At 45.5% G+C, this 13,931-nt stretch overlaps 1 protein-coding gene and 1 non-coding gene across 2 annotated transcripts in view; both read right to left on the bottom strand.

Annotated features, from left to right (window-relative positions):
- The window catches only part of LOC140721622 (NACHT, LRR and PYD domains-containing protein 3-like), a 1,017,925-nt gene that overhangs the window by 528,337 nt on the left and 475,657 nt on the right, over positions 1-13,931 (bottom strand). The gene's annotated exons all lie outside the window — the stretch shown is intronic.
- trnas-cga (transfer RNA serine (anticodon CGA)) lies at positions 818-899 on the bottom strand. Its single transcript has one exon. It is a non-coding gene; the product is annotated as a tRNA-Ser (tRNA).

Genomic DNA, 13,931 nt, shown 5'->3' with positions numbered 1-13,931 from the left:
ACTCCAACCACAACCTCGACAATGACTTATACAACTGCATCATAATGTCCCAACTCACGGTCCTTCCTGATGCCCTGAATCAAAACAGCCGGCGTGAGAAACGGCGTCTCACTATTCTATCGAACTGGGACGCCGAAATAAGCGAACTGGACACCCCGGCTGACCTGCGTACAGAACAGCGACTTAAAATGCCAGCACCTGATTATTCATTAAATGACGTCGGGATGACGAATAGTATCTGTCGGGAAATGTACTACGTTTAAATCTCAGGGATTGGGGATCTGTGGTCAATGAAACTGTGGGCCATTCGCCGTGCAATGCTAGCTTCTACCGCTTGCTGCCCGTAATCAGCAACATCTCCAGGTGCAGAGACTTACCGGATAATGTATCAGGGGAAAGCTCCAGCTACAGCTGAGGGAGACGCTAATGCTCCTGGGTGGACTCTGCCAGAACCGCAGTAACACCGGAATTGATTGAGGTTAGAGTGTGGAAAAGGATGAGAAGGCGTCGCCATGCGTCTCATAGAGCGAAAGGGTGGAGTCCGCTTCTCTCTGCTGACGCTGGATCAGTTCTGTGTTTATTTCATGTAGTTTTACGAGACGGTAAAGATCCAAGCTGCAGAAATTTTAAGCTGCCTGAAGGAGATTGATGAGAGTCGGAATAGAAATGAACTCAACTTAATGAGCAGAAGTGCACTGTATTGTAAAAATCTGAACACCTGTCGCCCTTCTCAGTTGTCAAACGGGAGGATTCTGCAGGGACGTTAAATTTTATTGGCAGACAGATGGATTTCTGTAACGCCTGACTGTAGTGTGTGCGCTGCGAGCAGGGTTCGAACCTGCGTGGGGAATCCCCATCGGATTTCGAGTCCAACGCCTTAACCACTCGGCCATCGCAGCTCTGTCCGCATTAAACACCCACCCTAGCACAACATCTGAAGTGAGGGTTGAATTTGATTTGATTTTAGAGAAGGAAATGGCGTATCGTCATTCCGATACACCTGGTATGGTTGGACATTTTTAGAATTTTCTTCTCCACTGTCAGGTGAAAACTAGCGTGTGGAGGGATAACATTGCCGTCAGTGTAGTAAATGAAGGAGATTCCCTCTGTTGGGAATAAAGGTCAGAATCAGGTTTATTATGACAGCGATATGTCATTTTTTTTCCTTTTATGGCAGCTGTACCAGGTAACACATCCAGAAACAATATAAAATCATAGGTCCATAATACAGAATCAGGACATCCCGCCATTGTAGCAGAGCTGATTTGTTTTCCCCCTCAACCCCATTCTACCGGGCATGGACATTGACGTCCTTAACAATCAAGAAATTGTCAACTTCTGCTTCAAGCACACCCAATGACTTGGCTTCTGTGACAACTATTCCCGCAGGTGCACCTCCCTCCGGCTAAAGATATTCAGTCTCAGCACTGTTCTACACCATCATCGCCCTCCTCTCTAATCCTGGGCTGCCCAGCTATAGGAAACACACTCCGTAATTCTACTCTGAGTAGGTGTTTCAATATTCGATAGATTTCATTGAAATACCCTTGCAGTGAGCACAGCCACGGAGCCTTCAAACGCCCCTCGAAATCTACCACTTTCCTTAGAATCAATGACAGATCAGCCCCAGAATCTCTCCAGATCCGCACAGGAACTGGGGTTTCTCCTTTCTTCACAGACACCGTCCCTTCCGAGATAAACTTCTCACGCACGTCTTGTGCTCTATCTATCTTTGCCTTCCTCATCGATCTGCTGACCGAATCAATGCAACCAGTCGGGATCGTTGCTTTCCCTGTTCCTGGCTCCTCCTTCGGAGCAAAGCACTTTGATGCGATATGACCAGCTTTCCCACAATTATAACAGGTAAAGCTAGGAACCTTCCTGCCAGCCTGCTTTTCCTCCTCCTTACCTTTTCCACCAGCTCCCGGCTTATTCTCTGCCTTAGCCGGTGGGCTTTCTCTACCCTCCCTACTGCCTCTCTGGTAACTCTTATTTGAGGAAAACTTTGACTTGTGGGTTAAGGCATACTTGTCTGCTAACTTTGCAGTCGCAGACAGAGTCACTGTCTCCTTCTCATCCAAGTACGTCTTCATACTTTCAGGGATACAACCTTTGAACTGCTCGATCAGCATTAACTGTAACAATTTATCATAATCTCCAATGACCCCTTTTGAGGCGCACCAACGCTCGCAATACATTTGCAACTCACGGGCAAACTCTAAATAGGTGTGGTTCAACGTCTTTCTCAAGTTCCGGAACTTCTGCCGGTATGCCTCTGGCACCAACTCGTAACTCCTCAGTACAGCCCTTTTTACTTCCTCATAATCCTTAGACTCATCCATGGACAATGCCGAATACACTTGCTGAGCCTTCCCTCTAAGTACGCTCTGTACCAGAACAGCCCATTTCCCCTTAGGCCAGTTCTGATTCACAGCCCCTTTCTCAAAATGGAGGAAGAACTTATCGACATCCATCTCCTCGAATGGAGGTACCAACTGGATCTGCCGACCAATCTTGAACCCCTCATCTGGGTCTGCCGCCCGGTCTCTTCCCTGCTGTACCTTTAACCTCTCTATTTCCAGCGCATGCTGCCTCTCTTTCTCCCTTTCCTCCTTCTGCCTTTCAGCTTCTCCCTTTCAGCCCTTTCAGCCTTCCTTTCTTCCTCCTCTCTCCTCCTTTCTTCTTTCCTTTCTTCCTCCTCTCTCCTCCTTTCAGCTTCCTCTTTCCTCCTCCTTTCTTCCTCTTCTCTCCTCCTTTCTTCTTTCCTTTCTTCCTCCTCTCCTCCTTTCTTCTTTCCTTTCTTCCTCCTCTCTCCTCCTTTCAGCTTCCTCTTTCCTCCTCCTTTCTTCCTCCGCTCTCCTCCTTTCTACTTTCCTTTCTTCCTCCTCTCTCCTCCTTTCAGCTTCCTCTTTCCTCCTTTCTACTTTCCTTTCTTCCTCCTCTCTCCTCCTTCTTTCCTTTCTTCCTCCTCTCTCCTCCTTTCAGCTTCCTCTTTCCTCCTCCTTTCTTCCTCCTCTCTCCTCCTTTCAGCTTCCTCTTTCCTCCTCCTTTCTTCCTCCTCTCTCCTCCTTTCAGCTTTCCTTTCTACCTCCGCTCTCCTCCTTTCTACTTTCCTTTCTTCCTCTTCTCTCCTCCTTTCAGCTTCCTCTTTCCTCCTCCTTTCTTCCTCTTCTCTCCTCCTTTCTTCTTTCCTTTCTTCCTCCTCTCTCCTCCTTTCTACTTTCCTTTCTTCCTCCTCTCTCCTCCTTTCAGCTTCCTCTTTCCTCCTTTCTACTTTCCTTTCTTCCTCCTCTCTCCTCCTTCTTTCCTTTCTTCCTCCTCTCTCCTCCTTTCAGCTTCCTCTTTCCTCCTCCTTTCTTCCTCCTCTCTCCTCCTTTCAGCTTCCTCTTTCCTCCTCCTTTCTTCCTCCTCTCTCCTCCTTTCAGCTTTCCTTTCTACCTCCGCTCTCCTCCTTTCTACTTTCCTTTCTTCCTCTTCTCTCCTCCTTTCAGCTTCCTCTTTCCTCCTTTCAGCCTTCCTTTCTTCCTCCTCTCTCCTCTCTTCTTTCCTTTCTTCCTCCTCTCTCCTCCTTTCAGCTTCCTCTTTTCGCCTCTCAGCATCCTCACTTCGCCCTGCAGCTTCTCTCTCCGCTTCCAGCTGCCTCATCCGAAGTTCATGTTGCCTCTTCTTCTCCTTCTCAGCCAACCTTAATGTTTCCATCTCTAACTGAACCTCCCCCTCGGCTGGTTTCCTCTCAGGGAACAGGTCCAATACATCTGGTGTGAACACACCCTTGGTTACATAATGCACAGTTATTTCTCTCTGTATATCCACCTTTCTCATCGACGATTTCACCTCTGGGAGATCTAATCGTTTGGCAACAATCACCAATTCAGCCTTCCCGGCAACCTGTAATGCCCCCACAGTCGGGTCTTTTTAAAAAAATTTACAATGTCCATCTCTGCTGGTTTCCCGTCTGGTTAATCTCACAACCAGATCAGATAAGGTACTTACATCCTGATTCACTGGCCCCTTAATTTGGTAATCAAATCTCGAGACGAGGCCCCAATTTGTTACGTACCCCGTAACTTGGTGTCTAACCAGCAGAGAAAGAAGAATCCGTTGGAGTCTGGTGGTACCAAATTAAAGGTTTTTATTCATGAAAATAAGCAAAACCGTATCAATAATGAAAATATACATTTAAAACAAGTTAGCAGTAATAAACCTAAAAGTGTAGGAATAATAATAATCAATAATAAACAAGCTCTATCGATGTCTAGGGGTAAATGAATTGTCATAGAATATAAAGCTCAGTTCACTTCATGAGTGATGAGGTAGTTATGCTTGACCGACCTCCTGGTTCGGTCTCCGAAGCCCCCACCTTTCTTGTGGGTTCCAACACTCAATCAGTGTCCACTGGCGTGTCTGGAGGGTGTCTCGCCAGACCTGTCTTTTTATTCCTACTAACGGGGACTCAGCTATCCATCACTCCTGAATGACCGTGTCCATCAAATCAGGCCACTCCTGCAGTCCACTGAGGAATGTTATTGAGCAAACTATTGTCCTTGCAGCGAAACAGAAAATAATTCAAAAAGGAGTCACAATACAGTTAATCAGCAATTTCCCCCTCTCTCTTATCTGTCGGAGATGTTCTTGCCTGTTTTTCGAATCTCTTTCTCATGGTCACCATAACAACAGTAATAGTTCGTGGTTCTCAGGAGGGAGGGTTGGGAATTGTTAATCGTCCACCCCATTGTCCATCAGGTCTGTTCATCACTCATGACAGGGGTAAGCTTTTTACACAGAGGGTTGTGAGTGCCTGGAATGATTTCACAGCGATAGTGGTGGAGGCTAAAACATTAGGGGTATTTATGAGCCTCTTGGACAGGCACACGGATGAAAGAAAAATGGAGGGTAATGGGGTAGTGTGGGATTAGTTTGTTTTTTAAGGATTATATGGGTCGGCACAACATGGAGGCTGAAGAGCCTGTACTGTGCTGTAGTGTTCTATGGTTCTATGGTTCTGTGTTGAAAAGTTGTTGTTTCTTTCTGATGTGCATTAATAATACGGCTGCTGGGTTAGCCAAAGAGAAAAGACATTGCGTCCAGTGCAAGCTCCATTTTCAGATTTCTTGTCCATTTCACCCAAAATATCACTCATGTACCCCTAAAGTTTGGGACTAGTCCACAAACAGTGGGTGAAAGTTCCAGTATTTACTTTATATTCAGTATACATTGGAGAAACTCCCGTTTCAAATTTCGAGAGACGCTCTGGAGTCAGATGGCCTCGATGCAGATTTTTGAGTTGGAATTATTCAGCTCTATTACGAACTGAGATTTTCTTTGCATTGTAACAGATATCTTCCCATGTTTCAGCTGTAATTTCTACTCCCAGCTCTTCCTCCCGGACCCTTCCCAGCTGCTCAGCCTCTCCACAAGAGCATTCCCTCAGGATGCTGTATAAAGTACTAATGGAGACTTCACCCTTAGAACAAAATACCCTCTTTTCTGTGTCAGAACTGTAGAAATCAGTTAACAATGATGTTTTTTCTCTCTGTATTTCATCACTTATCTGAAGGAAACGGAAAGGATCCTTCCTGGGAATGTTAAATTTCTGTACTATTGGTCTAAAATACATCATGGTTCCTTCATCAAACAAATCTCCCAGATGGTAAATACCCTTAGAAACCCAAAGGTGAAATCCATACTCCATTATGCCCGGCTGAAAATGTGGACTGCCGGTTATTGGAGTGAAGGGTGATATTTTCGCTGCTTTGTCCTCAGTTTGTCGCGCCGCCCTCTGAACCCTGACTGTATTAATTATTACTGGATTGCGACAATATTCCTTAACAAGTTTCATATTACAGTATTGAGGAAAAGCAAATGAAAAGCTTCAATGTCTAGCCAGATTGAGGAGGGGTCCCAGTCAACCACATAAGATAAAAAGGGACTAAATCGATACTTTTTGAAAACTTCGCTGGTTGGCTGCCTTCTGAAATATTGGGGGTTATATATGAGAGGGGGGAGTGTGAGATTTGAAGGAGGTGCATGGGGAAGTTTCTTTGTACAGAGTTTTGTGGCCCATTGGCACTCACATACTCTGAGATAAAGGGCTTTAAGAGGCTGGTCATCGCCTGAGTCAACTCGTGGCTCTGCAAAGATCTGAATCCCGCTGCAAGTTACCGACCACCACAATAGTTCAACGGTATTGCATTTGTAACTGGCTCTCCACCTGGTCTTCGATGAACAGCACAGCAACCTACGTCAGACAGACAGACAGACAGACAGACAGACAGACAGACATACTTTATTGATCCCGAGGGAAATTGGGTTTCGTTACAGCCGCACCAACCAAGAATAGTGCAGAAATATAGCAATATAGAACCATAAATAAATAAATATTAAGTTAATCATGTCAAGTGGAAATAAGTCCAGGACCAGCCTCAGGATGTCTGACACTCCGAGGGAGGAGTTGTAAAGTTTGATGGCCACAGGCAGGAATGACTTCGTATGACGCTCAGTGTTACATCTCGGTGGAATGAGTCTCTGGCTGAATGTACTCCTGTGCCTAACCAGTACATTACGGAGTGGATGGGAGTCATTGTCCAAGGTGGCATGCAACTTGGACAGCATCCTCTTTTCAGACACCACCATCAGAGAGTCCAGTTCCACCCCCACAACGTCACTGGCCTTACGAATGAGTTTGTTGATTCTGTTGGTGTCTGCTACCCTCAGCCTGCTGCCCCAGCACACAACAGCTATTGATTGCTACCAGATCAGAATTGAACACCATCATTACCTCAGTACTCAGCAACATGATTCCAATTCCAGCCTCTTGGCGGCGCTCTGCACCTCGGTCCTTGATTCCCTCAGCAGCAGGCCACAGTCAGCCAGGATTGGAAATAACCATCCCCACTTCACTGATAATCAGTGCAAGTACAGTAAAAGGATGCTGGCTTAGCAGACTGCTCCAACCTCCCTACGATCAAGACTTTGTAGCTAGACAGCTCAATCACCATCTATATATTCATCACCTGACACAACGTTGCGCAGATTCTCAGAACCGTAACAGGAGCCACAATGTTGTGAGATAGTTGGGTTGGTTGAGTCTTGTTGCAACAGAGCACTGAATGTCAATACATTCAAGGAATTAAGTGTGTGCATCAGGGAGAGGATTTCGGGAGAACACACACCAGTCTTCAACGATGGATCAGAAATGGAATGGTGACCAGTTTCATGGTTTTGGGTGTCAGCATCTCAGAGGATCCATCCCGTGACGGGCATATTGATAGAATGAGAACAAAGAGATTGATCTACTTCACTGGGAGGTTAAGAAGACTTGGTATTTCCCCAATGATTGGCTGAAAGTTCTTCACACACACACACACACACACACACACACACACACACACACACACACACACACACACACACACACACACACACACACACACACTCACACACACACACACACACACACACACACACATACATGTCGGGAAGTACTCGGGAGCTGTCCGGCATCGGCCCCACCCATGGGTGCACTGTGACCGATGTTGCAGAAGCGACAAATTCCAACATGTTGTCGCTTCTGAAGGATTGAATACTGTCAGGGACCCGGGTGGGTTGTAACAATTGGGTGATGCGGGTTCAAACTCCTCCGCTATCGTTGTAAATCATCGAACACATTTCTTAAAATAATCTGAGAGTTGTTTTCACACGCCCAGCAGTTCCACACACACAATGCTCGAGGGACTCAACAAGTCTTGCAGAATACATGGAAGGACAGTGTTGCAGTCCAAAGCCCTTCAACAAGACTGGGCAAGAAATGACAAGAAACCAGCACAGGAATGTTTGGGGGAGGGAAAGCAGGTCAAACTGAAACGCCAGTGATCGCGTCTTCAGCAGTAACTAGACTCTTGTTCAAATCTACCTGACGTGCAGTTTACAAATCTAGTTTCCCCTCCGCGGATCAACAGGGTCCCAATACTGGCCCCAGCAGCCAGAAGAGCATCAGAGACATTGCAGATGTTCCAGAAAGCGGCTGGGGAAAGGTAATGTCCAGTTTGGGTGTGTTAAAGTACACGTGGAACACTGCCTACCGTCTGGGTGGGAGAACCAGCTGATGGTTTGGGTCCTGGTACCTTCATTCGGGATCTCGGACCCGAAACGCAGACTGCGTCTCTCTCCACAGCTGCTGCCTGAACCAGCGTGTCCTTACAGTAATTTGTGCCCATTCCAGGAAGAAATGACACTCGGACACAAAGCACTGACAGTAGATCAGAGACCAAAGTGTTCTGCAGTGGCGCAGCTGCAGAGTCCCGTGTTCAATCTCGCTCTCCGCCCTCTCTATCTCTCTCTGGGCGTTTATAAAGGGTTAATAAAGTTGTTGTGGATCTAATTTCTGCAGCTGCAATCGGCTGCATCCTTTGTTGTAAATAAAGTCGGTTCTGATCAAACTGGTATTGTGTAACCAAAACTTCCCGAGTTCAATTCAACGAGCCCTCAATTATATGAAAAACAATGGAAAAGCATCTCTCGAATGTCAACCTTTGACGTGCTTAATCCTGTTTTGTCAGATCAGAGACTTGTTTTGTACCTACAGTGTCCAGAACATCTGATGTCGGATGCACACATGGAGACAACTACGCAAGCGCTGGAGATGTTGGAAGTATCAAAAAGAAAAAGGGAAATCCCGCAATACACTCAGGCAGTCGGGCAGCCTCCGTGGATAAGGAACGGTTAAGATTTCAAGTCGAAGATGCTCCGTCAGAACTGCTGCATGAGTCCCGTCGGCCCCATTTCCCTCTCTCTCCGGTGAAGGTTCATTTAATACTTCATTGTTTCCCCACCTCCCAGTCCTGCATTGCAATGTCGACTTCTGTTTTCCCTTTCACAGATGCTTCCCGACCTGCTCACTGTCTCCATCAGATTCTGTTTCTGCCCGCTAATGTTATGTGACTTATACCCCGGGTAACTGGCTCCAAGATTAATTCCTTCAATATGTACAACGGCTGTATTTTATTCACAAAGGGTTTGTTTCCTTAACTTCGTGAAATCAGGTTTGCACTGTTCGGGGATCTGTATTCTGAGAAACGCATCTACTTCTCAAAACGTCAGGAGTTTCACTCGACAATACGTCGTGACGTCAACTGAAGCTGCTACTGTGAAGAACGGCTGAGCGATCCTGCTGACAGGCCTGGGCACAGTATGTCCCTCGGGTACCGAAGCAGATAAGCCGACATGGCTCTCCGTAATTTTAACCGAACAGTTCCACCCGCACTTTAGTTCTCTATGCTCTGGGAAACATGAAATACTGTTCGCCGTAGACTTAAATGAAGATATTAAATTTCCGTCAAATTGACTTCTAAATAAATCTCTCCAGACCTTCCATGGTATCTGCATCTCTGCTCCATAAATTGCAAAATAAAATTAATTGATCATTTACGTTTAAGTGATCTTTACAAAAAGGCTGCTGTGTTGGGAACTATAATTTCCACTTATTTATCAACATTGATAAATGACTCGATGGTGTCCCCTGTCCTGTCTGCTGGTCATTTGCTCCTTTGCGCCATCTAGAGTCAGCATTGGGAACTGACTGGACAGAACAAGTTAATTTCAGACTTGTGACAGTATCTGTGACAACCGGACCCTGCGGCTGAATCCCGATGTTGTCTGACCCATCTACAACTTAAATAGAGATTGTATGCTGTTTCTGTGATCGGTAATATTGAATTTAAACTGATGTAGTGAGCGACCTGCGTACCTACAATTAACTTGCAGGTAGATCTCTGCACTGTCGCTGTTGCAATGAATATTGACAGCACGTCTATAATTTCCTGTGTCATTTCTGTTCAGACGGGTTATGTTCAGACTAGGTTTTTTTTTTCTGAAAACAGAAACATTGATGTTAGATGTCTTGTAATGATGTTTTATCTGAATTGCACCCTTAGCGTCACAGGGGAATACAACTGTATCGTTGTTTTTCTGAGAGTGTACGAGTTGATGTTTACATTGACACGAGACACGGGCTCTGCCAATAGAACTGAAAGAGGAATGGAATGACTCCTTTCTACTGCAGTCCAATCACACCAGCTGGGCTCGGTAGACCCAATTTGTATCCTGTCCAACATATTAGCCTGAATGGCAAACGAATTGGAGTTTATAAAAAGAAGTTCCCGGATATAATTCTACGGAATCATGGAGAGGATACGTTTCATTTTGTCCGGTTCTTTTTTACACTGCCGAATTAATTTAGTTTGCATAAGATTGGTTCGTTCAGTATGTGCAGTGGCTGAATTTCATTCACAAAGTGATCAATTCCTTAACGTCGTGAAGTCACGTCGGCGCTGCACGAAGGTCTGAACTCTGAGAAAGAGATCTGCTTCTCAAAACTTCAAGAGCTTCATTTCACAGTCAGCTGTGATTCCAAATGAAGCTGCCGGTGTGAAGAGAAGCGATGGGAAATCCTGCTTACAAACATGGGCACAGAATGTCCCTCTGTGACACAGGCAGATAAACCGGCACGGTTCTCCATTATTTTAAATGAAGAGTTAAAATGTTTTGGCAAGCGTGGGACGTTATTCGCTGTAGACTTAAATGAACATCTGTGGAAATTTGACATAAATAAATCCCGGAACTTGACTTACAATTAAAAAGCCCTGAAGGACCTGTAGTATATCTGTTACTCTGCTCCACCTTCACTATCCCTGATAAACAGTTTTTTCTTTAATATGACGAATAAAGTAGATAGAATAGAGCTGCAAAATAAAATTGCTCAGAAGTTGAAGCGGTGGTTGGAAGTTGAATATTGACGGAAACTTTCACTTGCCCTGTACTGTAATCTTTACAGAAAAGCCGCTGTGTTTCATGGTTACTTTGATCTCAATCTGACAAGTATAATTTCTACGGTCAACATTGTTTACCGACTCGGTGGGGTTGTCCTGGCCTGTCTGCACATAGGTTATCCCATTGCGCCATATATTGTCAGCAGTGGGAACTGACTGGGCAGAACAAGATAATTTCAGGCTCGTAACGATATCTGTAACAGGTGGACCCTGAAGCTGAATCATGAAGTTGTCTGGTCCATCTTCAAAGGGAATCGATATGGTATGCTGTTTCTGTAATCAGTAATACTGAAGGCAATTTGATGTAATGAGCCATCTGCAAACTTACAGTTAACATGCAGGTAGATCTCAGCGCTGTCACTACTGAAATCATTGTTTATCGTACATTTATGTCATTTCTGTGAACACGGGTTATGTTCAGATTAGAATTTTCTGAATACTGAGACCTCCTTTCATTATCCTGAATGGGTTTGTTATCATTTGTCCATGTTCGTCTTTGAAGAATTCGCTTGTTCGTCACAAGTGACTTCAACTTTTTTTCGATGACCGACGGCTCTGCTCCTGCACTGTCCTGCTCTATGTGTGATATTAAATTGTTTTCACCCGAGGGAGAGTCACGAGCAAAGTGACTACCAACGATATAGGTACACACAGGGGATTAGTGTGCAAACTTAAAGCAGACGGTATTGGGGGTATGCTATTGCTGTGGATAGAGAATTGGTTGGCAGACAGGAAGCAAAGAGTGGGAGTAAACGGGACCTTTAAAGAACGGCAGGCAGTGAACTAGTGGGGTACCGCAAGGCTCAGTGCTGGGACCTCAGTTTTTTTACAAAATATATTAATGATTTAGACGAGGGAATTAAATGCAACATCTCCAAGTTTGCGGATGACACGAAGCTGGGCGGCGGTGTTAGCTGTGAGGAGGATGCTAAAAGGATGCAGGGTGACTTGGATAGGTTAGGTGTGTGGGCAAATTCATGGCAGATGCAATTTAATGTGGATAAATGTGAGGATATCCACTTTGGTTGCAAGAGCAGGAAAACAGATTATTATCTGAACGGTGGCCGATTAGGAAAAGGGGAGATGCAACGAGACCTGGGTGTCATTGTACACCAGTCATTGAAGGTGGGCATGCAGGTACAGCAGGCGGTGAAAAAGTCAAATGGTATGTTGGCATTCATAGCAAAATGATTTGAGTACAGGAGCAGGGAGGTTCTACTGCAGTTGTACAAGGCCTTGGTGAGACCGCACCTAGAATATTGCGTGCAGTTTTGGACCCCTAATCTGAAGAAAGATATTCTTGCCATAGTGAGAGTACAGGTAAAGTTCAACAGATTGATTCGTGGGATGGCAGGACTTTCATATGAAGAAAGACTGGATCGACTGGGCTTATACTCACTGGGATTTAGAAGTTTGAGGGGGGATCTTATTGAAACGTATAAAATTCTAAAGGGATTGGACAGGCTAGATGCAGGAAGATTGTTTCCCATGTTGGGGAAGTCCAGAACGAGGGGTAACAGTTTAAGGATAAAGGGGAAGCCTTTTAGGACCGAGATGAGGAAAAACTTCTTCACACAGAGAGTGGTGAATCTGTGGAATTCACTGCCACAGGAAACAGTTGAGTCCCGTTCATTGGCTATATTTAAGAAAAAGTTCGATATGACCCTTGTGGGTAAAGGGATCAGGAGGTATGGAGAGAAAGCAGGTAGAGGGTTCTGAGTTGGATGATCAGCCATGATCATACTGAATGGCGGTGCAGGCTCGGAGGGCCGAATGGCCTACTCCTGCACCTGTTGTCTATGTTTCTATGTGACGTAATCATCAGATAAATGCTCGGCCTTTGAGAGACCAGAGGTCCATGTGCCAGTAATCAGCAGAGGATGAGAGGTGGAGAGGGTCAGTAACTTTAAATTTCTGGGTACGACTCTCTCCGAGAACCAGTCCTGGAGCCCCCGTATAAATATCATTGCAAGGAAAGCACGTCAACACTTTTAAACCCGCAGGAGCCTGCCGAGTTTCGGCATCTCATCAAGTACCTCGGCAACCGCTGCCGATATGTCGAGTGAAGTGTAATGACGGCCTGCAGTAAGATATCGTCTGGGAAGAAGAGGCACAACTGCACACTGTGATAACTGACGCCGGTGACAATACAGTGACGGCCGTACTTCCATTGGCAAAGTTGAAAGAGCAACAGCACAGAAAGCAGGCGGCACAGTGTCACCACAAGGGGGCAGTGTCGGAATGTGGAGACGAGGTCAGAATGGGAGCAATGGTCACACGTTCCCTGAGCCGATCAAACCTTGCAGTCTGATCTCGCACCTCGTCTCCTTCTGTCTCCAGGATCATTTCTGACTCCATAACCTCGCCCAGTCCGATTTGAAAACATTGCACAGACCGTGTATTATAATTAAAATGACACTGGCGATATACGGCGACAATTTCCGGAAGGCCACAAATCTACAAAATGTGCATTTTCTTTGCTTTTATCGCCAATTAAGCACAAAAAAAGACACGCGAATTCTCTACAGGCAACAGCGATCATACGAACTCCACATGAACTTTAACGGCTCATCGCACATGACTCCCAGCAATGCAAGTACTGCACCAAAGGGCAAGATTGCTGTTTCGAAGGGGCACAAAGGATTTCTGAGTCCTCTCTTTCACTGAGACGGCTCACCTGCCACACTCTGAATGTCGCTCTCCAGCCCAAAGGGTTCTCAGCCCACCAGGCAGACCGATAGGCTGCATCAGATAAGAACAGAGCAGCGGCGACTCCTTCATGATAAACCATGGATTCGGAGCGCAACTGGGTGTCTCTTCCATGTCCACTGAATATGCGTTCCGATCCTCTAATTGAGGATCCCCAATCGCCAGGTGGCGCAACGCGTCCTCAGTACGTTAATTAATAATATATGCATAAAATGTACAACGTATTTCGGGAAGTAAACAAGCCAATAAACGAGTAAGTAAATTAAATAATGAAAAAGTAAACGAACTATCAAATAAATAAAAGAATTATGAGCTCGGTTTCATCGGTCCATGAATCGCTCAAAAAATCTGATTGCAGAAGATACTGGTATCTCTTTGAGCGTGAGTCTTCCGGCT

Source organism: Hemitrygon akajei, unplaced genomic scaffold (assembly GCF_048418815.1).
Source record: "Hemitrygon akajei unplaced genomic scaffold, sHemAka1.3 Scf000058, whole genome shotgun sequence".
NCBI lineage: Eukaryota > Metazoa > Chordata > Chondrichthyes > Myliobatiformes > Dasyatidae > Hemitrygon > Hemitrygon akajei.
Note: the sequence above shows the minus strand (reverse complement) of the source record. Positions and strands in the feature narration are given on the sequence as shown.